Here is a 4684-nt window from a genome sequence, read left to right as displayed (position 1 = left end):
TGTGGCTCACGGACTTAGTTGCTCCGCGGCATGTGGGATCTTCCCAGACCAGGGCTCAAACCCGTGTCCCCTGCATTGGCAGGCAGATTCTTAACCACTGCGCCACCAGGGAAGCCAAACAGTTGGAAATTTTAACATGCATTTTTTTACATAGCTGTAATCCTACTGAATACAGTTTTTTTTTTCTTTTTTCCCCACCTACCTTATTAGCATTTCCCCATGTTGCCTCATAGTCTTTATCATTAACTTTATTTTTATTTTATTTATTTATTTGTTAATGTTTACTTTTTATTTATTTATTTTATTTTTGGCTGCACCCCGTGGCATATGGGATCTTAGCTCCAGGGATCAAACCCCCACCCCCTGCATTGGAAGCACAGAATCTTAACTGCTGGACCGCCAGGGAAGTCCCTTATTTTTATTTTAATTTTTAATAGGTAACACATTTACATAGTACAATATTCAAAAAATTCGAAGGATACTATGGACAGGTTTTTTCCCACCTGTTTCTCATTTGCCAATTTTTCCTCCCATAGTACCCACTGTTACCTGTTCCTTGTGGACCCTCCTCCTGAAGCACCCTTCTATGCATATCTAAACAAATACATTATACTTAATTATATTCTTTCCCTATCTTTTCATTTTTAACACAAAGAATAATGAACTATTCTCACCTTCTTAAACTCAACAATATATCTCAGAGGTCTTCCTATTTATATTCAAACAGAGCTTCCTCATTCTTTTTTTTTAACATTTTCATTGGAGTATAATTGCACTACAATGGTGTATTAGCTTCTGCCCCATAACAAAGTAAATCAGTCACACAAATACATATATCACCATATCTCTTCCCTCTTGTGTCTCCCTCCTTTTTTTTTTTTTTTTTTTTTTTTTTGTTTAACACTACACAGGATTCTGCTTTATGTAGTGTAGCATAATGTACTAAACTAGGCCCCATGGGGGAGAGGCAAGGTAGGGGTATGGGTATGGGTACAAACTACTATCTATAATATAAATAAGCTATTGTACAAGGATATATAGTAAAGCACAGGGAATATAGCCAATATTTTATAATAACTATAGGTGGAATATAACCTTTAAAAAATTGTGAGCCACTGTGTTGTACACTGGAAACTTATCACTGGAAACTTATATAATATTATATATCAACTATACCTCAATTTTTAAAAAAAATTAAAAAAAATAAAAAATTAGGGGACTTCCCTGGTGGCGCAGTGGTTAAGAATCCGCCTGCCAGTGCAGGGGACATGGGTTTGAGCCCTGGTCTGGGAAGATCCCACATGCCTCAGAACAACTAAGCCCGTGCGCCACAGCTACTGAGCCTGTGCTTAGAGCCCGTGCTCTGCAACAAGAGAAGCCACTGCAATGAGAAGCCCGCGCACCGCACCTAGAGAAAGCCCACAAGCAGCAACGAAGACCCAACGCAGCCATAAATAAATAAATAAATTTATTTTTAAAAAGATTAGACCCCATCGATGAATATTCAAGTTATTTCCAGTCTGTTGCAAACAATACTACAGTGACTAACATTGTACGTATATCATTTCACATGTGTGAGCATCCATCCGTGGAATAAACTTCTAGAAGTGGAATTGCTGGGTCAAAAAGTGAATGCATTTATAATTTTGATAGATACGGCCAAATTGCATTCTGTAGGCTCGCAGCAGCAGCATATGATTTAACTCAGCGTCTAGCCTTAATTACTTTCTCCATCTTTTGTTATCCCTATAAGAGTTAGAACCAGCCTCAGGCATAAACCAATTTCCATTTGGGGCCACTCATATGTAATCTGTAATATATTGAAGGCCTACTGGATAACAGACATGTGCTGTGTGTTGAGAAACAAATATGCATAAGACAAGGTGCTGTCCTTGGAAGCTGGTCTCGGGAGCTAGCGGGGGCTGGGAGGGGAGCAAGGAGGAAGGGATATGTAAGAAGAGCCCACCAGGCCCTTAACTCCCGAGGAGGAGGAGCTGGGTCTGTTTTTGCTTTCCTTATCCCAGCACCCAGCAGAGCACAGGGTAGGTAGCTGGCATTCAGTATACACTGAGTAGATAAATGATTAAATAATTGAATGTCTGGTGCGGAGGAAAGGGGAAAAGGTTCTGGAGTGAGGCTATTGGTCAGGGCAGGCTTCACAGAGGAGAACAGCATTTGAGGGCCTCTTTTTGGGGGATTAATTTCACCAAAGTGAAACTCTAGTCCAGAGAGTCTGTTGGCTTCCTGGCTCGTAAAGAACAGTTGGGCAAGGTGGGGGGTGACACTTAGGAATGATCTGTGGGAAGATTTGAGTGGGTGAAGTTTGGGGGTCCCTCTGATAAGCCCTGGACAATGGGTATCTTCAAAATAAGGCAAAGGGGCTCTTTTCGTGCCTAGTGCAGTCATGGCTCATGGTCCCAAGAAGCACCTGAAGCGCGTAGCAGCTCCAAAACATTGGATGCTGGATAAACTGACTGGTTGGTGTGTTTGCTCCTTGTCCATCTATTGGTCCCCACAAGCTGAGGGAATATCTCCGCCTAATCATTTTCCTAAGGAACAGACTTAAGTGTGCCCTAACAGGAGATGAAGTAAAGAAGATCTGCATGCAGCGTTTCATTAAGATTGATGGCCAGGTGCACACTGATTATAACTTACCCTGCTGGTTTTATAGAAGTCATTGGCATTGACAAGACTGGAGAGAATTTTCGTCTCATCTGTGGCACCAAGGGTTGCTTTGCTGTTCATCTTATTACACCTGAGGAGGCCAAGTATAAGTTGTGCAAAATGAGAAAGATATTTGTGGGGACAAAAGGAATCACTTATCTGATGACCCATGATGTTCGCACCATCTGCTACCCTGATTCCCTCATCAAGGTGAATGACACAATTCAAATTGATTTGGAGACTGTCAAGATTAATGATTTCGTCAACTTTGACACTGGTAACCTGTGCATGGTGACTGGAGGTGCTAAAGTGGGAAGAATTGGTCACCAACCAGGAGGGACATTCCTCGTTCTTTTGATGTAGTTCATGTGAAAGATGCTAATGGCAACAGCTTTGCCACCCGGCTCTCCAACATTTTCATTATTGGTAAAGGCAACAAATCATGGATCTCTCTTCCCCATGGAAAAGGTATCCTCCTTACCATTGCTGAGGTGAGAGACAAGAGACTGGCGGCCAACAGAGCAGTGGATAAAATGATCTCTAGGTGACATGATTGGAAAAGTCTTTGTACTTAATTAAAGATAATACCACATTAAAATAAAAATAATAAGGCAGAGGGTCTCTGAGTTGAGACAAAGGAAGAAAAGGGAGAATGGCTAGTGAAGACTGCCAAGGAGAAGTTAGGTGCAGAGTGCAGCTGTTGTGGGGGAATGGCCACTCCCCCAGCCCTGTCCCAGACTCTGGTACACCCTGAACAGTCCAGGTTCTGCACCCTGCTGGTGCAGGCTACAGAAAGGATGCCCACCCCTGCCCCATCAACCAGATTCCAAACCCCAGAAACTGGTCTGATGGCTTGGAAACTCCCGACTACATCCCCAGAAACACAAGTGCCCGATTTTCTCTTTGGGGAGCAAATAAGCATGGTTTTAGCTCCTCTAGTTCATTTCCTAGAATTTTAGAAAGACAAAACAGTTAAAGATTTGATTCTTACAGAAAGTTAAATACCACCTCATCCCCCACCAGCCCATTTGTTTTACAGGTGAGGGAGCTGAGACCCAGAGAGGTGAGGTGGACTACCTGAGGCCACTCAGAAGCAGCACTAGATCTAGAAAGAGAGCTTCAACTCTGTATCCAGTGCTTTCTGCTCTGAACCAGGGGATGGAGGTCAGGATGGTGACCTAGATGTGGCTCTGGGGCCAGAGACGGGAGACAAATGCAGGAGCTGGAGGCAGGGTAGGAGCCAGGGTAGGGGTAGGGATCAGCTACCTACACCTGTTCCAGTTGCTGGGTTATAAACCCTCTAGGAATTCCAGATATTCCACTCATGTCTAAGTTTCCTCCTTGGAAGCAGGTTTGCCAACATGGGTTTCAGAAAGGCCTGGGCCCAGATAAGATAGGTGTGTCATGGAGAGAAGCAATCTGGATAAGGGAGAGAGTGCTGGACCACCAGGTTCAGGGGACCATCTTGGGAAAAGCTGTCCCAGCCCTGCACTCCCAGGGGCCCAGGATGGCTTCTAGCAGTGACTCAGGGCTTGCAGGCAATATTCCTGGGAACCCAGCCAGAGCAGAGGGGTGGTAACAGGCTCAGATCCTCTCTGATTCCTGGATAAAGGGTGAGAGGCTACTCCTTCTCCTGGACTCTTGGGACATTGACTGCTCTTGAGAAGCTGATTTGAGAATATGCCAGAACTTCATTTTCTCTGCATAAAATCCTTAGGGGAGTCTCACTTTGGGATTTTGCCTCTGAAATACCTTCCTGAATACCCTTTCAACCCTGGCCCACCCCCAACCAGGGATTCCTGAGGGGTGAGGGGCAAGTGCATTCCCTTCTCCTGCTGTGGAAGAGGAAAGAAACAATTTACCTATTAGAGTAGACAGAGCTAAGTGAAATGATGAAATAACAAAATGATGAAATTTTTTTTAAAAACCTATCTCTTACATCAGTGAGTGAGTATCTTCAGGTTCCTTGGCTCCTGGTAATCCTCACAGCATCCCTGTGAGAGGTTTTATAAGTCCCCTT

The 4684-nt window shown here is 43.8% G+C and overlaps 1 pseudogene; it reads left to right on the top strand.

Annotated features, from left to right (window-relative positions):
• The first annotated feature begins 2404 nt into the window (after positions 1 to 2404).
• LOC131763805 (small ribosomal subunit protein eS4, X isoform-like) lies at positions 2405 to 3208 on the top strand (annotated as a pseudogene).
• Positions 3209 to 4684: the final 1476 nt, after the last annotated feature.

Source organism: Kogia breviceps, chromosome 10 (genome assembly GCF_026419965.1).
Source record: "Kogia breviceps isolate mKogBre1 chromosome 10, mKogBre1 haplotype 1, whole genome shotgun sequence".
In the NCBI taxonomy this organism is placed as follows: domain Eukaryota; kingdom Metazoa; phylum Chordata; class Mammalia; order Artiodactyla; family Physeteridae; genus Kogia; species Kogia breviceps.
Note: the sequence above shows the minus strand (reverse complement) of the source record. Positions and strands in the feature narration are given on the sequence as shown.